Here is a 26,400-nt window from a genome sequence, read left to right as displayed (position 1 = left end):
TGTTCAAGTCTATTTTTCGAGTATATCAAAATATCATCAATAAAATCCACAACAAATTAATGAAGGTAGGTCTTAAAAATTCGGCTCATTAAGTCCATAAACATTGCCGGAGCATTAGTTACCCCAAATGGCATAACAAGAAATTCATAGTGGCCATACCTTGTTCGAAACACGGTTTTCTCAACATTTTCTGCTTTCACTTTCAACTGATGATACCCGGATCTCAAATTAATTTTGGAAAACACTTGTGATCCCTACAACTGGTCAAACAGGTCATCAATACGAGGTAGGGGATATTTATTCTTTATTGTTACCTTGTTCAATTCTCGATAATCGATACACAAGCATAAGGTTCCGTCTTTCTTTTTCACAAATAACACCGGTGCACCCCACGGTGAAGTACTAGGTCAGATAAACCCTTTGTCAAGCAGGTCTTGCAACTGTTCTTTCAATTCTCTCATTTCAGTAGCAACCATTTTGTGGGGAGTTTTAGAAATAGGCTGAGTGCCTGGTACAATTTCAATAGTAAACTCCATCTCCCGGTCCACCAATTCCCCTGGCAATTCATCTGGGAACACATCTGGAAATTCGCTAACAATAGGGATACTACTCAATTCAACATTCGAAGATTGTTCAGACAACACAACACAAATAACCTTGGCACCCTTTCCTGATCAGTTTACATGCTTTCATTGCAGATATTAAATAAGGTGGAGGTACTACCCGGTTACCCACAAACACAATTTCTTCCTGTTTCGGTGGTTTAAACACAACCCGTTTTGTTACACAATCAATGGTGGCACAATATTTAGTTAACCAATCCATGCCCAGAATTATATCAAAGTGCATAAAGTTCAAGAGCAACAAATCCACATACAGAATAGCATTCCTAATTCGCATGTCACAAAAAAGATATACAAATTCACACAATACAGATTCACCAGATGGAGTAGATACACATAGCAAGTATGGCAATAATTCTAGAGGTCTACTCAGTCTAGATGCAAATGCACATGTTACGAAAGAGTGTGTTGATCCGAAGTCAATTAACACAAAAGCATCCTGATTACATATAGAAATAGTACCTGAGACAACTGCGTTAGCATTCCGTGTATCACCCGGAACAAGCGCGAAAACTCTCCCTTGCCTCAGGGTATCTCCAGTGGTAATAGATCTCATAGTATTTCCCGATTTTGGGATGGATGCTGTTGAGCTAATAGCTAATTTTCCACTGTTCTGGTTACAATCTCTGGCCATGTGCCCTTGTTTACCACATTTAAAACAGGCTCCCGACACACGGTAACAAACCCCACGATGCCTTTTACTACAAATATTGCACATGGGAGATGTATCTCGAGAAGAATTCGAAGTATTCGAGGAGCCCGTATTTTGCTTTTTCGAAAATTTCTTCTTTGAAAAGAAGCCTTTCCTATCTCGCCCTGAACTCGCCCCTAAAAGTTTGGGCATGACCAATTCGGAAACGGATATAGAATTCGATAAGTATGACATATGGGGCCTAAACGGAAGCAATTAACAACATGAAATAACATCCATTGAGCTAACACCTATATGCCAGGATCGCAAATGTACCATCAAACAGTTCCAACATATGATAAAAAGACACACAAGAAACAAATATTCACATATGCATGTATAAATATATATACAAATCCAGCCTCGCACGTGGGGGTGTAGCAAAAATATTGGTAGGGAAAGTTATACATGCTTAATCACATTAGACAAAAGACAGGTGACCAAAGCTAAGGGTTGTGAAAGGAACCCCACAAAATGTATAGACTTCACCAACTGCTTGGACACGGTGAAATTGTTAAAAGGAAGCAACAAGAGCTGACCTAAGACTGACCTCTGGGTCGGTTACCTACAGAGATAGACATAATACAGAGTGAGCAAGGCTTAGTGAATAATAGTACCTAAATAATTCAATGAATAAACTTGAGTTGTAATATTTATAACGTATATAAGTGCAGAGGTCATATGATTAATCTTATCCTGTAAACATTTTCATAATGGCCTTGGGCCCAATTATTATACAGAGAGGCTTTAAGCCCAGTATCATGCAGAATGGCCTCAGGCCCAACATATCTTACAGATCGGCCTCGGGCCCAGATATCAACAGATTGGCCTCAGGCCCAGATATTAACGGATTGGCCTCAGGCCCAGATATTAACAGATTGGCCTTAGGCTCGGATATTAATAGATGTCTAAACATTAACGGGTAAGTGATACATCAACATGTACGTCACTTCCCTCGGCCATAGGCCATAACATATATTTAATCCAGGTCATAACACGGTCGGTGAGTCATTGACATGTCCTTACCTCCCTCTTCTTCAGAGTTGTCCACACTCGGTGGCTTATGACTGAATGGCCTCAGGTCCATCATTAGCAAACAGAACGATTCCAGATACACAAAGATATCATAGCTCCATAATGCACATACGTTCCATTTGTTCATCATGAATCAATACAGTTAACTTGCAGATAACAGAATGTTCATATTAACTATTAGCAGTAAGCAAAATGTACTACTATAGTACTATTACTCACAGTGCTGTGGCGGAGTGATAATCCCTTCCAGTATGCGATCTACATGTGGAAACAACTCACAAGTTAGGAATTTTCCTTTCGTAATCAAGATCTGATTTGTTAAATCTCAGTGAATTAACAAGCATTTTAAAAGCATCGAACACATATTTTAGCAATCCCAGAGGGTCAAACAGACGAAACGGAGGACAAAGATTTTTCCCCCATGGGCCGTGCGTGCGGTGGCCCTTCGCCGCACGTGCGAGAAGGTGGCCCGACATTACGACATTTCGTTTCCTTCTCCTCCAGTCATAAGGGGCATCGATGAGCTGTAGGACGGTCCTCAGATCAATCTCCTGATGTTAGGAGAGGATGGTGACCGACATCATATGCCCGGTGACTTCACCACCTTCTTACACACTCGGGTGATGGATCCTCATACCTTGAGCGTGGCCCGTGTTGTTCTAGAGGTTGCTACTGGTGGTGATGTCCCTGCCGGAGGTGCCCCTACTAAAGGTGCGCCTGTCTTTGATCCCCTTCCTGAGTTTCCCGTGATTCCCATTGCAATTACATTCATGCGTCGAGATGGAGTGATCGAGCAGATTCTACTCGATCATATTGAGGAGAGGGACCGCGGACTAGTATTCGCTCCTGGCATCGAGTAGGTATACATTCTTTTATGCTTCTATTCACTGCACTTTATCTTGTTTTGTTTTCCACCAGTTCTATGCATTGTTCTCTTCTACGCCTGTCCACCTTTGTCAAATTCTATTCTTTTGGCAGATACCCCGGGCATTTGGTGATGACCTTCTCCTAACGATCGATCGATTACTCCTTATGGTACGGAGGAGGCAGACTGCCTTAGTTATCTATGGGATCAAGGTACATTCTGTTTGCCGTTTACTATTGTTGCCATATTGTACACTTCTGTTAATTGCTACTAATATCTTTTCTCTTTTCAGCTTGAGTTACCGCCAGCAGTGCCTGTAGGACCTTCCGTAGCCAGTAGACATAGACAGGGCTCTGTGAGGGGCCGAGGAGGAGTCGATCGGGGGAGAGGTTGAGTGAGGCAGCACTCACCTTCCAAGAAGTCTTTTGATGAGTCCATGACCGCGAAGACGAGGGAGAGGAGGTTGACTTGCAGGTTAGCAAACCCAGCAACGACAGTGATGCACCTCCTCCACAGCCAAGGAGGAAGAGGGCAAGGATACGTTATTGATGAGGACGAAGAGTTTTGTTTTTGTTTTGTATTTTTTTTTTTTTTGGCTATGTAGTTAAAGACTAGCTTCAGATAGACCCTCTTGTTTTATTTTGAAAGATTTGATTTTATTTTGTTTTGTTGCCTTGTAAAACAATGACCGGGGTTAGACCTGCTAGTTAATAAAAGACAAGTTTTTGTTGAATGATCTATCTGCACAATGGGATTAATGGCATTTGCACGTGATAAATGGCATAACCTTTAGAACTACGAATGCTAGTTCTTGAATTGATTCATGAATCGGATAATGACTTACAACGAGTCAAAATGTAAAGTACAACTCAATAACAGAAAAACATCATGAGAATAACTCGAAAATGATAATAAAAAAAAACACTTGGTACAAACAAAACAAAACTTAAAATAAAGCTGTGGTGCATCTAGATAGAAGCCAGGTTTTCTTGCAATTGCATTGGCCTGAGTCATCATCAAGACCCGATCGGCCGTAAATATGCACAGCCAGGCTTCACTGAGGCACGGTCGGGCCTCAGTGTTAGGTCGGTCAGTGCTGCCTAGTTGTCATGCATTGCTCCTTCTCATCTTCTATAAATGGTGCTTCCCTACTATTGTTTTGGTAGAACAACAAATCTTTGATATTTTGCTCTCAAGATGAGACATTATGCAGCAATAAGCTCTGAGATTGGATAACCACTTTGGACGGCTCGAAAAAGGTGAATTTTCACAGTTTTGACCTAAATGCTCTTTTTTTCTCCAAGCCGCACTTCTCTTTGCTTTCCATTCCTACATGCCGCTGTTCGATGTTGGAACCTGATCACACATGTGCTTCAATTTGGATCACAAGAAGTGTGCCAGACACTTGAGGAATTTCGAGCTTTAATGGAGTCCCATTGCGATGAAGAAATCATATTGAAGCCCCGTTTTGGCCATGCCCAAGCTTTGGGACGAATGTGCGGGTTAAGATCATATGAGGCTCGGTCCGTATCACACAATGGAGAGCTTGACATCCCCAACTTAGTTCATCAATTTTCTGCCATTGGAGACAAGAGTGACCTTCTTTGGAGAGACCGCCGACAATATGCTCTCTATTTATGCCTTCTTGCACAATTCCTCCTTACCCCTAGCTTTGGTAAAGCTAGCATTCAGTTAATTGAAGTGGCCCAAGGTTTGAAAGAAGGTAAGGGCTGCATAGGTTTAGCACTAGCCGAAACTTTGATGGGTTTGGATGCTTTCTGTCGGGGAGAGACTACCCGCTTTGTAGGGAGCCTGCTACTTCTCCAGGTATTTCCACCCTCCTAATTTATGATTCTCACATCACTCAACACTCATTCTCTGTTTTTCTCTCGAAATCCTTACCTTACTTTTCCCTCAACACATACCTCTCTATTCTTTAATCTCTCTTATTATTTTTCATACCTCTCTGGGTATGGTTGATAAATAAACTGCAAGTAGTGGGCCTTTTCCCTAAGTACTCGGTCAGAACTTACTTCTTTCTCCAACGGCTAATAGATTTCCCTTCAGAAGGTTTATGGTGTGATTGGATGTGCAACCGGTCCACAATTGATATATCTTGGCGTTGCCCCTGGTTTAATTTGCCGGAGATGTGCTACAGCATGTCTCGAAAGTCTGGTGTAGAGTTGATTAGCCTCACACATTACTTATTCTATTTCCCTTTCTGGTTAAAACGCCAATTCGAGCATTATCAGATACGTCCATATGAGGGAGCGGAATACACAGCTTCATTTCCAATTCATGCCTCGCACTTGCGCCGATATCTTGCGGCCTGGAGAACGAGAGAAATTCTGGCCCTGCCATTAGTTTCAATTACACCCTATCTGCGGAGTGTTTGGCTTGGTTTGAAAAAGAGGCAGAGGAGGGCCATCTTTGGCATAGAGCCACCTGACTTAGTTATGCCCCTAGTTTTACTACTTTGATCTTTTCTTTTAAAGTTTAAGATGTAAAAGCAACTTTGATCTAAATCAAAGAAGGAGAATGTACTTGTGTTTAAATGAATAAAATTAAAGTTGCGAGAACTGAGAATTTTCCTTTCGGTCCCAAAAATGGTCCAAGTTTTAAAAGGGTAAAAGTTTGAACAAAATCAACTTTTATTAAAACTTTTGAAAACAATTTTCGGAAACGATCACCACCTGACACGCACATAATCAATCTTTAAGATATACAGTCCCAAATAAAATGAAATCATAACTGCCCCTCACTACATATCATTACCGCTCTGCACTATAATTAGAGAGCACAACCAATCTAAAAGAGAATGAACAAGGATGACCTGATCAAGAAAATGGACAGGGCAGTTGAATCGGAGATACTGACAGTTGAACTTCAGGGTGAAGTTGCCTACATATCTCGAAAATTGGAATCAAGCCTTACATATTTCGGTTCAGGTTCTCTCGGGTTTTAACTCTCTCATTTTGCGCTTTAACTTTTGCCAAAGCCTCCCTTTACGGTTTTCAACTTTGCGAGCTCAATTTTTCTTTATTTCTAATTTTTCATGCTCTAAATTTTGCCTAGGTCGCCCTCTCGGGTTTTTGGCCTAGCAAGCCTCTCAAGGGTATTATTTCTTCAACTTGTCCATATTGATTGGTTGTGAAAACTCCAACCAATCCAAGTCCATAAGAATAACGGCCCCTCCTGATCAGATTGACTTGATATATAAGGACCGGTCCAGTTGGGTTTGAACTTGCCCCTAGGGTCGTGAATGGGAGCCCGATTATTTTTCAACGCCATGTCCCCCTCCTTGAGATTCTGGGACTTAAACTTTCTGGTTAAAAGCCTTAGCAATTCGACGTTGGTAGCCCTGGACATGATACAATGCTCTTAGTCTTCTCTTATCAAACAACATCAATTCCTCGAGCCTGCTCTGTTGCCAATCTGTCTCTGTTATCTAACATTTAGCCATAACTCGTAACAAGGGCACTTCAATTTCGATTGGCAAGACAACCTCCATCCCAGAGACGAGAGAATAAAGGGTCGCCCCTGTAGATGTTCGGACTAAGATTCTGTAGCCCCAGAGTGCAAACGACAGTTTCTCTGGCCAGTCCCTATAGGGTTCCACCATCTTCGGCAGAATTCTCTTGATGTTTTTGTTGGCAGCCTCAATGGCTCCATTAGTCTGCGGCCTATAGGTTGATGACTCATGGAAAGCCACATTATATTTTTCAAGCAAATCTATCGCTTCTTTCTTGAAGTGCGATGCATTATCAGAGATAATCTCATTCGGAACTCCATACGGGAAAATGATGTTGTTCTTGATGAACATAGCCACATGCATTGCTTTCAATTCAGAGTAAGACTGGGCCTCTACCCATTTCGTGAAGTAGTCAATTGCTACTACAATGAACTCATGCCTGTTTGGCCCTTTGGCGTAATTGCACCAATAATATCTGTCCCTCAAACAGAAAATGGCCATGGTGAAGTCATGTTGTAGAGCTTTGACGGCAGAATGTTCATGCGATTGGCATGAATCTGCCATTTGTGGCATCGCCGAACAAAACCAATACAATCCTCTTCCATGGTTGACCAGTAGTAGCCTTGTTTAAGGATTTTCCGGGCCAATATCACACCATTCACGCGGACTCCGCACTCTCCTCCGTGAATGGCCTCCATAAGGCGCTTTGATTCATCTTCCTCAACGTATAGCTTGTGCATTCCCAGATGGCCTCTTATGCACAACTTACCCCCGTAGATGATAAGTTAGACGGCCAGACACCGTATTCCCCGTTTGTCCTTGGAATTTGCTCCTGGTGGATACACCTCCTTTTCTAGGAAATTCCAGATATCATAGTACTAGGGCTTTTTGTCTGCAGCCTCATCTATAGCGGCAATGGTTTCATAAGTCGGTGTGTACTTCTGTTCAATAATGATCGGACGCATCCTAACTCCCAATGGAATGTCTACCATAGAAGATAGAGTTACTAGTGCGTCAACGAATCAGTTGTTCTCCCTTATCAGATGGGTAAACGTTAACTTTTCAAACCTCAAAATCAAGATGTCCAAGACCTGATGGTAAACCTTCATTTTTTCTTCTTTAACCTGCCAATCTCTGTTGGCTTGAGACACAACCAAATTCGAATCCTCAATGACGTCCAACCTTTTTGCCCCTAGTTCTAGGGCGACTTCTAAACCAGCGATACACGCCTTATACTTTGATTCGTTGTTGGATACTTTGAATCAGAGTTTGAAGGCTAAGGGTATATGGGAGTCATCAGATGCTATTAGCAACACACAGATCCCATAACCGTACTGATTGGTTGTTCTGTCAAAGTATATTATCCATGTTTTCTCCTTTATTTGCAGAATATCTTCATCTGGGAAAAGGTACTCTACCGCTTTATCCCCCTCTACTAGGTGATCTGCCAAGAATTCTGCTACAGCTCCTCCTTAGCCTTCAAACTCCTATTCAGGATCTGCGATTTTTCAGTTCTGGTGATGATAACACAGGCAGGTTCTGTAGGTACTGCTGAACCTATTCAGAAGCGAACTAACAGCTGTAGACACCCCATTTTTTACCGACTTTAAGACTCAGACGTCATCGATTGAGCGCTCGGTGATGGTGCATGTTGTGCTCATTTAGCAGTTTCGGAGTTTTGGCTGAGAGCCTTGCCTCCGGGCCTCTAAACCTTTTGTGCTTCGGCTCGGTTTGTGGACCAAACTTTGTTTCTCTTCTTGGAGGGAGGGAGAGGTCTTGTAGACCATCTCTTTGCGGTCGTAGACCACTTTTCCCACCTGGAGACTAGTTTCTGATTTTCGGAGCCTTCGACCGCGCACCTTGGCTCGAGACCGCTTAACGTTCTCCGTTTGGTGTGGTTTTTGAACCACACCTTGTTGCCTCTGCCTAGAGGAACCCTGTGATCCGGGAGACCACTTTTGTGGTGGCATACCACTTTTGATGCTCGCAGATCAGTTTTCGAGGCTTTCGGCCGCGTGCCCTGCCTCTCAATCTTTGGTCTTGCATCCGCTTTGGTTTGTTTTTGATACAAACCTTGTTTTCCTTGTTTGGAAGGTGGTACAAGGGTGGGAGACCACTTTTTCTCCTTGGAGACCACTTTTCCTTCTGCCAGCCAGTTTTCTGGTCGGATAACTGGCTTGCTTGGTCTTTGGGCCACATTTTTTGGTCGGCCACCACACCACTAGCTTTCTTTCATGCTCAGGACCTCTCCCACCTATGGCCGACCAGTTTTTGTCTTGGGAGACCACTTGAAGTGATCGGCCGACCATTTTAAGTAGCAGGCCGACCACTTCAAGTGGTCGGCTGCTTTTTGGCACCTTTTTGGAAATATTTTCCTCCAGCTGGCACAGTTGGAGTGCATTAGAGCTATCCTCGATACGTGTATGGAGGGATTTGTTTGAAGCTTAGCTTCTCCAAGAAGCTTTGCCCTTTAGTTTCTATAAGAGAGAGGCTCCTCCTCCCTCCTCTAGGTTCAGAAACTTGAGGCTTGAGAGATAGATACACACTTGCATCTATTCTTCCTTGTTTGTTCCCATTTTGTGCCTTAAAGTGTTATTTTGTCGTAGTTTAACACACAAACACACACTCAAACACCTTCCTTTGGTTGCTGAGGTGCTAATGGGTTGTTTTTGGTGTTCTTGGGCTGGTATAAGTTCAAAGAACTTGCTGGAGTTGCAGTTGCAAAAGAGGTCTTCAAGGGTGAGTATTTGACCTTTAAATCCCCCTTTCTTGCTTAAGCTTTTATCCCTTCTTGCATATGTTTTTAAGCTTAACTCTTAACTAGAAAAGTTCTATTTTTTCATGCTTAAAATAGTTGTTTAAGGTCACTTTTTCGTTTGGGTTGATTTACCCCCTCTTAGGCCTTGTTGAACCCTTGTTTTAGGCCATCCCTTTAGGCTCTTATTGAACCCTTTGCATGACCTTTCTACCACTGAAATCCAGAGGATTTTCAGTGGTGGAAAGGTGGTTTTGGTGTCCTAAATAGGAGAGGGTCATCCCCTCTCCTTGTATTTTGTTTACTTGCTTCATATGCCTCATGTTTGAGCATCTTTGTTAAGCTTTTGTTGGCCATATCTTAGCTTGTATTTGTGGTTATTTTACTGAGGCATACCACTATTTTTGCTTGGTTTGGTCACTCCATGCATTGTTAATACACTTGTAGTGTAAATCACACAAACTAGTCTTGTATGCTTCATGAAGTAGCATGTCATTCTAGCTTATTTTATTTCCATTTCAGCATGTTTTTGGTGATGTTTTAGCATGCCATGACTCTGCTTTGGGTGGGTTTGTTGGCCCCTTGCATGCTACATACACTTGTAGTGTAATTCCATGAAATAGCCTAACATGCATCATGCTTTGACATGTCATTTTAGCATGCATTTGGCTTAGCTCTAAGAAGATTTTGTTCATGTTTTACCATGTTTAAGGTCTAATTTTAGTTGTTTTGGTCATGCATGCCTTGCTTTGAATAGCTATGGTTCAATCTAGCTTGTTAGCTTTGTGCATCAAGTCCATTAGCATGCATTACTTGGACTATTTTAATGATTTGGCATCATTTATTATGTGATTTCAGTCCATGTGTCATGGCCATGCATTCATATTTGTCACTCATTCAATGCGTTGGAGGGATTCTCCATTTATGCCTTAACATGAACCATTGCGTATGCCTTCATGCCTTAGCTTGCAAGCCATCATTTCAGTGTTTATTTGGGGTTATTATGCCATGATATAACTCTAATTTTTATTGGTTCAGTCATCCCATGCTTGGTCTTAATAGGTGTAGTGTAATCCACCTTATTTGCCTTATATGCATCATGCCTTATGCCCTTCATGCTAGCTTATTTTGGCTTCCTTTCATGCATGCTTTAGACTCATTTTGACACGTTCTAGGACTGTTTTGGGTTGCTTTGCCACATGCTTCATGTTGTGTATACTTGTAGTACAAATGCTCTTGCTTGCCTCGAGCTTTGAGCACCATTGCATGCTTCATTTGTGTTGTGTACATGATTTGACATCACTTAACATGACATTTCAGAGCATTTAGCATTGCCATGTTCCTACCTCAATCATCCTTTAAGTGCCTTTGAGTGTTACGCATTGTTGCCTAGTTTATGCCTTTGCTCGTATGCTTGCATGCCTAAGCCTTTGAGCCCTCATCTCAGCATGTTTAGGTCCTTATTTTGACCCACTTGAGCTCTGTCCATGCTTAGTTCATGCATTTGTGCCATGTATTGCATGCCTCCTTTGTAGTCCTCTTTACTAGCTTCATGCTTTAAGGACCCTAGCATGCCACATTTGCGTTGTGTACATGATTTGGCGTCATTTTTTACCTTATTCTAGTGCACTTAGTGTTGTTACACTTCCACGCTTTTCACTCTTTAAGTGTTCTTGAGAGTTGCACCTTAGTGCCTTAATTGGTGAGCCAATCGGCATGCATGCTTGTATGTGTTTTCGGTGCCTTCATTTTAGCATTATAGCCTCTGTTTTGGCATGGCTGAGGTCTACCCACATTCGGTTTAAGCCCATTGAGCATTGTGTATGCCATGTCACATCGCATCGTGCATGTTATGTTGTTGTTTGCATTGCGCAAGCCATGCTCTTGCTTTGCATTGTGTATGCCATGATCATATTGCATTGAGTATGCCATGTTAGTCATTGCATTGTGTATGCTAGTTGTCGTGAGCATTGTGTATGCCATGTAGTTCATTCGCATTGTGTATGCTAGTATGTTAATTGCATGTTTGCCTGCTTGTCCCTCCCATGTTTGTATGCTTGAGTCGCATTGTGTATGCCATGTTATGTGTTGCATTGTTGTTTGGAATAGGTGTTAGTCCAAACACGGGAAACGAGGGACACTTTATACTTAAAGTGATGAAACGTGCCTCATTCCCGGTCGCCGACGCTCTTGATCATACATGATAGAGTTCTAGACTTTATGTGTTTACTTGTGCATTCATTTTACATTGAATTGTACAACTTCGCCTCTCGGCCATCATGCATTGAAATGCGCAATTGGTGGCCCGAGGGTCGAGAACCACACCCTCTTGAGTTCATGACATGATAGGGAGGGGTGGTTGTGCACACATATCTTGCAAATACATTGCCATGCCCTTTCTTGCCCTCTGTTGCAGCAAACTGGAATTCAGCAGCAACAACTAGCCGGCCAGCCAGAAAAACTTGCTGGCCGACCACTTTTCTGGTTTTTCAACAACCAAAAGTGGTCGGCAGGTGTCTAGAGACCAAAAGTGGTTGGCCACCCTCCCAGAAGTTTCCCTAGGTGGAGTTTCAACTTTCTGGAGCTTGGTGCAAGTTTCTGAGAACAAATGAAAACAGAGGAAAATCGGGGCATCGCATTGGATTTTCGAACAAGGCGACCGAGCATGCATCCAGTCTTCTCCCTCCGAGAACCTCCTATTTTACTGCTTTCCTTAGCTGCCATGCTTAGATAGCTAGCTTTTGCTTTGGTTTGTACCCTTAATAGTTAATGCATTTAGCTATTTAAATTTGTTTTGTAATAATTAGTTAACTAGGATTAGTTAATTAATTTGTTGTGTAATAATTAGTTTAATTAGCTTAGATTAGTTAGTTAGCTTCTTATTCGGTCCCTCCATCGAGAGGGCGCATTATTGTAATAAGCATGTGTGTGTGTGATGCATGTCTTCCAACCTTTATTTCTTTCTCCCTTTTACTTAACCGCTTATGATGGTTAGTTTTAGGGCATATTTCATTTAGCATACCTTATGTTCGCATGCGTGCATCCATTCATCTGTCTTGCATGCACCGGGCTCGACGCATCATACTAACTGCATTGTATTTCAATTCCAATTTGAATACATGTATCAAGTTGCATTTCATACGCCATCTTAGGTAGCCGAGCCTATTTTAGTTGCATTTTCGCATGTGTTGCATTAGCCATCTTAACATGAACTAGGATCATGCATGATTTCTAACTAGTTCTTTGTTTTGGCTCGGAGTACACTGTGAGTGTTTACGCTTTAGCATACTGCATGTGTGTTAATGTTGCCATGATAGCATGCTTGCCATGAGGCCAATTGCTTAAGTGTTTAACTGCCTGAATGCCTGTGGGTGAATGTTGGATTACTTGAATTAGAACAATTCATTGAAAATCGCATTTTAGCCTACTTGCGAGTAGCAAACTTCAAACCGTTTTCAAACGAACATGCAATGTTTTGTTCCAAATTAGGCGATTTAGTCTATACTTGTTTGCTGTGCGCATCACATAGTAAGATTAGCTAATTAATCGGAATAAGAACACATGTGTTTTCAAAAACAATATATCATGCTTAGTACAGGCCGATTTTTGATCGGGCAAGCTGGGGTGCTCATTAAATGACCTTCCCCTCTCTTACCCAAGTTCCCGAGCCGAGGCAACTTTGGTGATGACGGACACGTGGCCTTAGGCACGAGTCAGGGTTTCATAAATTCTCCCAAAATAAAATATTTAGGTGGCGACTCTGTATTTGGCGAAGCAGTCCATGTTTGGCACTTCTTTATGAAAATCAGTTTTCCAAAATCGATTTGCCTGATTTGGACTCTTTGGTGATTTATATGTCTTACATCGCACATTGTAAGATTAGATTCAGAACCGTGACATTTGAGTCCAAACTGTAGTAGCTCAGAGAACAAAACGAGAATTTGCACCCCGCCCTCGCAGGCGCGTCGCGGATATTCAGAGAGTTCTAGGGGGGCACATCCATAACAGCGATCATCCTATTGGAACTTCCTTCATTTCTTCAAGAGACCAAATAGTGGTTCATAAGTCAAGGTTAGTTTTGAAATAAACTGCCTTATGAATTGCACTTTTTCCAAAAAGCCGCGCATCTCCTTTTTAGTCCTTGGTGGTGGCATTTCTAAAATGGCCTTGATTTTGGAAGGACCTACTTCAATTCCTCTCTGTGTGATAAAAAATCCCAACATTTTTCCTGTTGTTACCCCAAAAGTACATTTCTATGGGTTCAAACTCAATCTATACTCTCCGATCCACTGAAAGAATTTCTCTAAGGCGGTGTAGTGGCCCTCTCGATCTTTGGACTTGACAATCATATCGTCTACGTACACCTCAACCTCTTTATGGATCATGTCGTACAGAATGGTAGTTGCAACACTTTGATAGGTTGCCCTAGCATTCTTCAACCCAAACGGCATGACTCAGTAGCAATAGGTGCCCCACGGAGTAGTGAAAGCGGTCTTCTCCCTATCCTCTGGTGGCATCAGAATCTGGTTATACCTAGAGAATCCATCCATGAACGAGAGCAACGCATGGCCCACGGTGAAGTCTACCAACTCATCAATATGCAATAGCAGAAAATCATCCTCCAGACTAGCCTTATTCAGATCCCTAAAGTCGACACAGACTCTGATTCGACCATGCTTCTTTGTGATTAGGACAATATTGGCCAACCACGTCGGATACTCAGATACAAGCAAGAACCCTGCCTCGATCTGTTTGGTAACTTCTTCCTTGATCTTCAAAGCCCAATCTAGGCGAACTCTGTGCAACTTCTGCTTAACTGGTCGGGCCTCAGGGTTAATAGGGATCTATTGCTGTACAATCTCAGGATCAATTGTAGGCATGTCTTCGTAGGACCACGCAAAAACATCTTTAAAATTTTTTAAGAAAGCGATTAAAGGCTCGTGTTCCTCCGAAGACAACATGGACTCGATCTGGACCAAGCGAGGATCCTCTTCAGTACCCACGTTAATTGATACGATTTCATCTGTGCAGGGCTTAATACACCTCTCCTCCTCATGATCAACCTAATCTTTCAAAACCCAAGGAAGTTATTCCTCTTCGTTTATGTCAAAATTTTGAAAATTAAGATTAGTATAACAAACCAAAGGCACAGAGAAGTAGACAACATTCACAACATTCCCATTCAAAAAGTTCGGATCTTCGGTTACTGTGGACTTAAAGGAAAAGTAAAAAAATGACCCGGACAGGACTTTGGCATCCAGGTTACCACCCCCAAAAGTACCAGACTCAGAGGAACTCAAATCTGACCCTAACTCTGCAGGCTTAGTGGAATTAGATCCAGACTCACTATTCGATTCAAAACTATCGATGACGTGTTGCTCGAACTTCCAATTCAGGCGTGAAACATCAGATGCATCCACGTTAAGACTGAAGAAATCCTCTGTGGGGTATCCCCGATCATTGAGATAGTAAAACTATCCCCCAAGTTGGTGGTCTCAGCTCTAGCAGTAAAACTCATCAGTAAGTCAGCCAGTGCCTTACCCAGCAACTCTTCTTCTTCCAAGACCAGGCTCACAACCTTTCCTTGATTTGCACCAGTGCTTGGGTCTGCTTGTTCATCCTCCTCTTCCAGTAACTGGTGTCCAAAAAAGATTTCAAATCTTAGATACCTAGTCTTCGTTTCCCAATCATACCAGGGCTCTGGGAATCCACAAAAGGGGAAATCTTCCTCCTGGCGGACAAAGCGTCCATTCAGGGTTCCCCTTATTGGTTTGTGGACTAACTCATACTGGTTCCTAGTCCTTTTTGCATTGATTCTTTCTCTCAGCTCCTGCCATTTCCTTTGCCAATCTGTGGCGGTGGGTTTATATCCCAGCCCGAAAGTGTGGGGGTTATGACTCAGCTTCTTAGTAACAGTACCTCATTTCCTGTCACTTCAGCCTAGTCCTGATCTGAGCATATGCCTCTATTTGTTCATCGTGTATATGGATTGCGCAATCACATAATCTCCATCGCCCTTTACCATGATGGTTTGAACCAACTTGGCTTCTGCCAAAGAGAAGCCGGAAAGGAACACGTCCTTTTCCCAATGTATAATCTCCAGTAGTGGCATAGTGGTCCCCTAAGGAGGATGGATCGCAGAGTTACTGTACACAGTGACAATCTCGCCTTTAAAAGGGTACTTCACTAACTGATGGACTGTTGATGACACAGCCTTCATCTGATGGAGCCACGACCTTCCTAGTAATAAGTTGAATGTGGCCAGAACATCCAATACATGGAATTCCACCTCATGTTCAGACGGGCTAATTAGGATATTGCTTTTGAATGTTTCCATGACATCCTAGCTTGCATTGTCGTAAGCTTGGACAGCTTGGGTCATAGGTGTAAATTTAGTTGGCCTCAAACCGATGGCATGGGCAGTCCTCACTGGACACGCATTGATTGTCGATCTGGTGTCTACTAATACCACCGGAATCCATTTCTCCCGGCTTTCTAGGGTTACATACAAAGGACGGTTATGGTTGGCGCCCTCGGGTGGTAACTCCTTATCTATAAAGGATATCACTGGCATAACTTCCCTAGAGGTGACCAACGACACCAATTGGTCAGCGGTGATGTCAATGGGCAGTTTGGTTTGGTTCATCACTTCGAGCAGGGCTTGTCTATGCTCCTGAGGCGCCATTATCAATCCCCAGATTGATATGTCAGCCAGGATCTTCTTGAGCTATTTCAAGACCATGCTCTCCTCCATATCCTTCTCTTTTGCTCTCTCAGCCTCCTTTCCAGTGGTTTCTGGCTGTTCTATCACTGCGGGTTTGAAGTACCGACCGCTCTGGGTCATATGTTTGATCTCGTCGGTATACCAAGTGTCATTTGAGGTATCAGCTTTCCACCCTTCGTCAGTGTATGCGTGACTCAGGTCACTGTCCTCTCACCACTCTCTTGTAGTCATGGCTGGGCTTGCATCAGGTTATATCTAGAGCATATTAACATCACGGGCCCCGTCGTCATACCATTCTTCCTCCACTACAGCTCGGGTTTCGGCATGCCGGTACTTTCTAAGTTTCCTCAATATTCTCTTCTGGGCCTTGGGATCCCATTCTGTTTTCTTAGTGTTTTGAACTCTACCGGTCGTGGACTCAGCTTCTTCTTTCTCTTTTCCCTTTTCCTATCCCAGAATTATCTTCACCTGGATCTCCTTTACTCTCTCTCATTGGAATTGTTCCAATGCTTATTCTTTCTCAGTCAGAGGTGCAGACTCAACCTTGCCCCTAGAAATGATTTTTTCTTCCTTCAAATTCTCTCATGTCTATTCCTCCATGTCTGACTCTTCCTCACTCAACCATCCGTTACTTGTTTCTGGCTGGATCGGATCCCACCATCCCATCTTTACACAGCTTGTATCTTTTTCCTCGAAGAAGTAAAGATCCTCCAAATCCTCTTCTAATTTTGCTAGATCCTCCTCTAGGTTCACTAAATCATTCAAGCTTGCTCGGGCCACTCGTTCTGGTTCTGTGCCATTTGGTCTTCCCCGATAGCATTAATGCTAAGAAAGGCTGGCAGTATGACTACTGGCTTCGGCTGATCGATGGCCACAATGTATAAACTGGGATTGTACTCCTCTATGAGCGAGACCCCTTTCTCTGTGACACAGGTATCAAGCAACCCTATCTTCAGTGCATTCTTCTCTTTCTCCATTTCTATTGCCATGGGCCTGGGTTGGGTTTGTGATGGTGTCAAATCCATCATGCACATGCTTGTGCCTTTTGGAATAACCATCTCAGGTTTTGGTAAGTGGGACGAAGTAATGTATATGCTAGGGTTGAAGGCAGGCGGTACTGTATGGATGTGGTTAATATTTCTAGGCAAGGGGACTTGGTTGTGTGCAGGAAGTGGGTTGGTTGTTACATTTGGTTTGGCGGGTAGGGCGATGACTTTATTGTCGATGAGATCTTGAATCTCATCATGTAGATGGTAGCACATGTCCATGGGATGGCCATGTTGTTGGTGGAAGATACAATACTAGTTAGGGTCATGTTTGTGTGGCAATGGGTCTGGAAGAGGACAAGGATCGAGAGGCTTGAGATGCCCCTTTCGCATTAACAACTTGAGGGCTTGAGCTGGGCTCATATGGAGGGGAGTAAAAACTCTCTGGTTTCGGAGTGGACCAGTACTTTGTGAAGATTATGATGTTGTGGCAGTAGCAAAGGGATCAGCCATCTTGGTCATCGAATCCACAGTACTAACATCCGCAGGCCGTGGAATAGTGCTACTGCTAGCATTGGTACTCCGAGAGAGCGACTTTCGTGGGGGTTCACTTCTTCTATGGATGATGCCATTTTTGAATGCACTCTCAATCTGGAACCCTACCTCATGTAAGGAAGCAAATGTGGACAACGGTGCTACTGTCATCTTCTGGAACATGTCTGCCTCAAGGTTTTGGACCACTAGCTTGACTTGTTCTCTTCAGTAAGCCTATTTGTCATTCGGGCTGCTTTGGCTCTCCACCGGGCGACAAAATCAGTGAATGATTCCTTGGGATTCTGGGTAGTAGCCTCAAGCTCACTAATGGTTACCTCTATCTGGGTGTTATATGAGTACTGACTGACAAATGCCTCAAATAGCTTCTCCTAATTACGCTTTGTTGAGTCTTCCAATTTAGCGTACCAGATGGCCACCACATCAAACAGGGTTCCCCCAAACAACGAAAGTTTTTGTGCGCTAAAGAAGCCCATGGGCCTCAATACATCCAAAAACAACCGGACATGCATGATCAGATCCCCACTCCCATCAAATCTATCGATGTGGGGCATTTTAAACCTATCTGGTAACCTGACTGATGCCTCAGTGTACCCATCTTCGATATCTGGAATAGAGTTAAAGCTCTGGCATTTCCTCAATGCTTTTTCCAATATGGCAATCTTGATGAATGCTGGATCAATTTTGTTGATATCAAAAGGGAAGATTCCTGGAGGAGGTTAGACTAGAGGTCTATAAGCCAGAGTTGGGGGAAACATGTCTTGAGGATCCGGGATTGGCAAATTTTCCACTGGCAAAGGTAGGTCTGGGTTTGCTTGAGCAGCCGGGGTCGAATGCATGATTGAGGCTTATGCTTCAGATGTACGTTGTAGATTAGCAATAACTTCATCTTGTGCAGCTATCCTTTGATTTACAATGTCCATAGTGCTTTGGAAGACAATCATCATGGCAGTGAATTCCTCTACGTTCTATGCTGTATTCTGTGCCATTGTTAATCCGAGTGAACTGGATGCTGGTGAACTAATTGAGTGAGAATGCATAGGTGTTTGCGGAATGCTTGGTTCTGGTGCTAATGGTTTTCTACTTCTTCTTTGTCGAGTGACTGGCAGAAGTGAAACAAACACGGGCTGACCACCAAAAAGGTCCCGAGATTTGCAAAAGCCTACCGAAATAAGTCCACACAACTTGAGGGATATCAGGTCTTTCTGAAGCTATGATGGTAAACTATCTAGCAAAAGAAAGGAAGAAAAACAAAATAAAAAATCGAACAACACTTCGGCCCCAATTCACAACAGTCAAGACACATTGCTGCGCCGTAATCCCCACTGAACTTTGCTTTCAAATTTTACTGATATGAACCATCCTGTACAGTCTCACTGTGAAAGCATGTATCCAGTAAGAAAGAACCAAAAGACCCCTATGCGAGGGTAGGGTTACCATGTCCTAGATTTTTGGCATGATCTAGGCTGCATTATTTCAAACAACGGGTTTCACAACGTCCTGCAAATGGGTGGCATCCTTCCCTAATTTGGAATAGTCACTATAGCTTCACTATATGCAACTAGGTCAAATGGTCAAAAGGGTACCTCAACAAGATTACCTAATATACATCTCACACCTAAAACCTAGAAGTGAAAGGTGGATCACGCGGCACAGCGGTGATCCAGATCCAAGGGTTGTGTTTCCAACATGGAAGAACCCATGACCGGTCAGCCTTTTGGCAAGTCTTTTGGGCAAACCTCTGGCAAACCATTTAGGAATGGCAGATGAAAAACACAATGACTTAGAGTAACCATGTAAATGTAATGCAAAGAACATATAAATGTAGATAAATATTCACATCATGAAGTTTTAGTCAAGTTCTCTAATTCCCCAACAGGGTCGCTAGAAATTGTAGCTTGACTTTTCGTGCCCCTTTTCGGAAGACGAGAAGCCCTACAGTTCAGACTCCACTCGTGGTTCTGAATCTGATTTCACAAGTGCAATGTGAAACAGTGAAAACACAAAAAAAGTCCAAATCCGGCAATTCTTTTTGGAAAATCGATGTTTGAATCAAATGCCAAAAATGGACTACTTTGCCAAATTTCAGAGTCGCCACCTAAATATATTTGGGAAATTTAGGAAACCCGAGACTCGTGCCAAAGGCCATTAGTCCGTCATCACCAAAGTGTCTCGGCTCAGGAACTTAGGTACGAGAGGGGAAGCTCATGAATTGAGCACCCCACTCGCCCGATCAAAGATCAACCTCTACTAATCATGATGTGATTCTTAGTTATATTATATGCTCTTACTCCGTTTATTAGGCTAACCTTACTATGTGACGCACACAAATATAGACTAATTTGCAATAATTGGAGTATTTGATTTCATGTTTTGTTTTGAAAATGGTTAATTTTCCACTTGAAAAAGTGGGCCTAAAATAGACATTACTCAAATTATCCCAATTCAAGCAACTAGCCTTCATCCACAGGCATTCAAATATTTATATCATTTAAGCAATTATCCTCATGGAAGTATGCTTTGACAAGGTAACACAAACACTCGATGCAAAATGCTAAAACATGAAAGCTCACCTAGTACTCCAAGCCAAAGCAAGTGAAAAAGTTAAAAAAAATTGCATGTTCCTAACTTTTATGCGATATGACTAATGCAATGCACACATTATATATTTTCATAGGCTGGGCTATGACCATGGCATATTATTCCATTTCAAGACATGTGATAAAGCAGATATTCAGTTAATGAGTTTGAGTATTGATATCAAGTTAGCGTGATGAACCGAACCTTGGATGCATGCAAGACAATGAATGCAAATCATGAGAATGCTAATGAAACGTGATGTCTTATACTAACCATCATAAGCGAGTAAGTAAAAGGGGGAAAGACGTGGGGTTGGAAGACATACAACTTATTACAACATTACCCTCACACAAGAGGGTTCGAATCAAAGCCTAACAAAGTCCAAATTAAACTAATTATTTCAAAACCAAACCAAATGAATAAAATAGGCTAAGCTACTTAACCAGCTAATTAGGCTGTCTATGCTATTACAATGGTTAACCAAGATTATTACAACAAGGATAATCGAAATAAATACACTAGCTCTCTAAGCTAAGTAACTATAACAATTACAAAAGGATAATAATAATTATTTACAACACTAAATAATTAATGAGGCTAATTGCAACAAAGAATATTAAATTAAATTAATTGCAATTAAATCATAATATGGGCGAGGATGTGCAAGGGTGGCATGCATGTATATACACGATGTTCAAGAACAGCTCTATCTGCCCCTGACTTGCTCTATTTCATCACAGCCATTGTCCTATTTTTTTCTGCAAAAATAAACTACTGACCAAACATTGAGGGCCGGCGGGCCTACAGAAGGTCGGTCGTGCCTCAATTTTGTGCAAAACTCTGTTTTGTGTTCTAGAATGAAAACAGTGCAAACAGAGTTGTTCAAGCTCTCTGTTTGTCTCTTCCTTCCATCTCCGTCATGGAAAAGCCTCGAGAGAAGGTTAGGATTGCTTCCAAAACCATCAATGAGCAAATTGATTGCTTGATGATTCCTGATGCAATTTTGGACAAAAATCAATGAATGAAATGAACACGACCACTCTTCCCTCCTTTTCATGGAATGAGCTCAAAAAAAGGAAAGTGGAGACACTTCAAGAATCATCAAAACGCCATGAATTAGCGCATGATCATTCTTGACTCGATTAACTTGGCATAACGTCCCGCCAAGCCTAAGCATGATGACTCATTTTCTTTAAGTGTGTTGGTTGCTTTGAAACCAATTCTTTTAGTCATTTCCATTCTTTAGTCCATTTGTCGAAAGTAATGCTTAAGTCCTCTAAAAGGAGAAAAGCGTCAAATGAGAGGTAATTCTCAACATGAAAGAGAGGTTACACTGTTGACAATGAATCTCTGTAGAGATTAAGCCATTAAGCATGATCCTCTAGTTCATGTGTTGAATAGCCATCAATCGATTGAAGCAACTCTCAAATGCAAGAAAGGAGTGACAAGTTGATTTTTAAAATAAGATCATTCTTATGAAATTTAGACAAAGAAGAACTAAGAACAACATAATACAAGTTATGTACAAAGGCCACAGCTATAACAAATGAACTAATCAAAGCTTGAATCAATTAAATAGGGTGGGATAGCCCTAAAACAGTCTATAATAAGCCAAAAAAAAGTGGCTGAAAATGCAAGAAAAAGAGCTCAAAAACTAAACTAAAGATAAAGGTAATAAAGCTATGTAAGCAAAAAACAAGGAGAGGTGGCCAACCCCTTCAATTTCAAGACTTCAAATTGTGTTTTTGGCCTTAGTTCAACTCTGAAAATCAGTTTAAAAAAACAAAGAAAAAGAGTGCAAAAGAAACAAGGGTTGAGCTACAAAAATAGGTGCAAGTAAGGGTGTTAACCTTACCACCTTTGGTAGCTTACTCAAACCCAAGCTCCAACTCTTAGAGTGGATACAAAACAGCCTAAGAATGCAAGAAAATATAGAAATGAAGTAAATAAAAGCAAGAACAGAGGTTGCAAGCATGTACCTCTCAAAATGGCGTAAGCTTTGATTGATGATCAAACTCACTCTTGACACACTCTCAAGCTTGAATTATGCTTCTCAAGGGTCAACCAAGGCTCTAAGGTGATGAATCAAGGTTGTGTATCGTGTATGGAGATGATATAAGAAAGGCAGGTTAACTCAAAGATAGCTTGCAATGGAAGAAGGAGGAAGAAGAGGGCTCTCTCTATGTGTATACGCTCTTTTTTAATTGTGTAACCCCCAAAATAGAGGTATATGGTCGTATTTATAGAATTTTAACCAAAAGGTGATAAATATCTTCAAAAATGAATACCTGGTGGGCTCCCGGCCAGAATAGTGTTTATCGCTATTGAAGCCCGGTCGACCTTCAATAGCCACGGCCGGCCCTCACTGAGGCACGGCCGGCCCTCAATGAACTCTCCTGTTTTTTCTGTTTCAGCTTCAACACAAGGTGTAAAAGTGAATTTCTTGGGTAAGATCAATGGGAATATGGAAGGTTTGGGGTTGTTTCGAAGCTTAAATAAGGCTCCTTCGTTAAGACCTCAAATCAAGCATAATGCCACTTTCATCATCGAGTGTACCGTGTAAAGCGCTCGACCCTTGCAGGCGGTCAAAAATGGGGTGTCTACACTAGACCTGAAGTGCCACATGGCGGAATGTGATTGACCGAGTTATGAAAATGATCAATGTCTAGGTCGAGGTATTTGGTGAATGACAAAAGTCCTAGTGAATGAATGACTCCTAGGTTCGGTGTATTTAGGACTCTTTTGAGAGGTTAACTGTAACCCAACTAGAAGAGATGAATCATCTAGAATTGTTTCTAATTTCTAAAAGGAATAAGTGTTTGACTTGATCACTACTTCTAGGAGGAGGACACCTTTATATAGGCACCCCCGTGAGAGGTACGTGAGTTTATGTGTGTTAATTTGAGTTACCGTTAATTTGTCAAAATATCTTGGGATATTAGTTTACTGACTTTATCATCGAAGTGCCCTCTCGGTTGACGAGGAACCGAGTTAGTTATTCTTCTGATTGTGCAGACGTGGATCTATATAGGCTGTGTGCTCTACAATTGTGTTCCCAGAATTCTAGGAGGAAGATCAGATATTGGTTGTGTGGTAAGATTTTAGCACACACATACTCCACACACTTTATTTTTTGATAATTTTTTTGAATTACTTTTCTATACTTATTAGACCACATGAATATTGTTACTCAATACATATATATCACATATTCCAAAAAAATTTACAAAAATTAAAAATGAAATTGAAATATGAAAAAACTTAAAATGCTATATGCTTAGTTAAATTAAAAAAAATGAAAACAAAAATGAAAATGGAGTGAAAGAAACTATACTTTGTTCTGGTTAGGTTAAGAATAATAATAATAATAATAATAATAATAATAATAATAATAATAATAATAATAATAATAATTAGATAATAGTACAAAAATAACCATTTTTGTTTAATTAATTTAATTTTGTTTTCCCTGTAATCATTATCCAAATGTAGCATAAATATTATTAAAAATTTTAATATTATTTTTTTATGCAATTATCTTAAATATATAAATAAAATATATAACTTATAAGGATAAATTACAGTCACCTCCCTTGAGATTCTTGACAATTACACTGACCTCCCCTTCTTTTTCTAAAATTACACTGACTTTCCTTGTAATTAACGGTGTTAATGGAAGGGTTAGTTTAGTAATTTCAACGTTTGAAATATTTTTTTTAATAAACATTAAATGTGCGATTATTATTTTGATTGTACCTTATGTGGTGTTTGGTTATGAGTCATTTTTTATATTTTTTTTTAGTTATGACTAAAAAAAAATTAGTTATAATATTTGTGATAATCAACACCACAAATGTTATAACTTCTATATGTTACATATAAAATGGTGTGTATTTTAGAATAACCTATTATTATGACAAAAGTGATAATGAAACAAATTAAAAAATTAATTTTATAAATATAAGAGAAGTTATTTGGTAGTTTTTAATCAGTACTTAACATCATACAGTTTAGTTGTTTTCAAAAAAATAAGATAAAATTGATGAGTCTTACTGTCTTCTTCTTCTTCCAATTTTTTTTTGTTTGTTTTTGTTTTTGTTTTTTTTGTTTTTTGTTTGATGACATAAGTCTTACTATCTAAATTAATAAAAATAAAATTGGGACACTGTAGACACCCCATTTTTGACCGTCCTCAAGACTTGGACGTCACCGTTTGAACACTCGGTGATCATCCATGTTTGTGTTCGTTTGGAGTTCCCGGAGGCCTCGGCTACGCGCCTTGACTCAGGATCTCCGAATTCGACCGTTTAGTGTCTAGTTTTGCACCAAACACTTGTGTTTTGCCTTGGAAGTGCAGGGAATGCATTGTGAGGCATCCCCACACACCACCGGCCATGGCCAGAGGCCACCGGCTGGTTTTTGCTGCCATCGGCAATGTATATTGCCGGTCGGCACTATTTATTGCCGGTCGGCACTAACTTTTGCCAAAATGGCATCTTTGGCCGGCCGACTACTGTGCATCTGCTTTTGCAGATATTTTGTCATAGCTGTCTTGCATTTGGCTCCCCTCCATACACGTGTATGGAGGGATCTCCCTCTTTAGAAGCTTGTCTTGTAAGCTTTACAAGACAAGAAGCTCTATAAGAGGAGCCCTTCTCTCCCTTGCTTAGGGTTGGTTGGTTAGACATTTTTGGGGAGAGAAACACAGAGAGAAGCTCTGGTTTTAGGGTTAGGGTTCATACATATCTCCTATCTCTCTTTCTCTCTCTTTGTGTTCTAGGTGTTTTAGTCCATACTATTGCACACAAACACCTAGTGTTTCACCTTCCTTTGGCTACTGAGGTTCCAAGGGGCTGGTTTTGGTGTTTTGGAGTTGGATTCATGCCAAGGAGGGCTGTTGGAGCACCATTGTTGAAGGGGTCTTCAAGGGTAAGAAACTAGTCCCTTTATTCCCCATTTTTGCATTACTTTTCTACCTATCTTAGAACTATTTTTGTGCTTAGTGTATAATACAAAAAATTTCTGTTTTTTAGCCCTCTTGATTGTTTATTAAGAGTGTTTTGTGGTATGAGGGTGTTTGACCCCTCTTAGGCCTTGAAAGGCCCCATTTTGAGCCATTTTGAGTGAGTTTCGAGACTTTGATATTTGGGCCTCTTCACCACTGAAATCTTGAGGGATTTCAGTGGCGGAGATGGTGCCTTGAAGTCTCCAAAAGGGGAGGGCCACCCCCTCTCCTTGTTGTACTTGAAATGGACCGTTTTTGGCCTCTTGAGGGAGCATCATGTTAGAGTGTGTATTGATCATGTCTTGGCTATTTTCCATGCTTATTATGCCATGATATAACCTTGTTGTGTGTTGGTTTTGGTACACCATGCATGCTTAGTATACCTACCATGTAATGCCTTGTTATTGCCTTAATATGCCTTAGGTTGTTAGCCCTTATTCTAGCGTGTTTTAGGCTTAGTCTTGTGAAGGTTTTGTGCATATTTTGCCATGTTTTAGGTCTATCCATGGTTGTTTGGGTTGATCTTGGCATGCGTAGTATAGCTCCTTTGCATTCGAGCTTGTATGCTTCAAGCATGTGAATGTGTAGTATGTGTTGCTTGCATCATTTCAGTGGTTTGGAACCACTCTACATGTCATTTCAGTCCCCTTTGCATGCCTATATGCTTGTCTTGGAGTTGTGAGGCTTGGTTGGCTTAGACATGGTTCAAGTCCCTTTGACTTGCTTCAAGTACTTGGGCCATTCATTGCATGCTTGGTCTATTTTGTTTGCTTGGTTTGACACCATCCTAACATGATTTTCAATGCTTACCTTGCATGCCATATGTCCATGATTGCCTCATTCAAATGTGCTTGAGAGTTGCCTCACTTGTACCCAAGTGTTGGCCCCTTAACATGTGCATGTGTGTATGTGTTTTGGTCCTTTATTTTGGTTACTTTGGCCACTGTTTTGGGCCTATTTAGAGTTGCCTAAATCATGTATAAGTCCATCTTTTCATCCATTTGCATTGCCTCATGTTTGCTTGTATGCTTGCATAAGTGTCTTGCCATGTCATGTTGCATCCTTAGCTTGTATGTCTAGGTTGCATTGCATCTTGCATGCATGCCTTGTTC

The sequence above is a fragment of the Camellia sinensis genome, chromosome 11, assembly GCF_055761805.1.
Source record: "Camellia sinensis isolate YWXY chromosome 11, ASM5576180v1, whole genome shotgun sequence".
Lineage (NCBI taxonomy): Eukaryota > Viridiplantae > Streptophyta > Magnoliopsida > Ericales > Theaceae > Camellia > Camellia sinensis.
Note: the sequence above shows the minus strand (reverse complement) of the source record.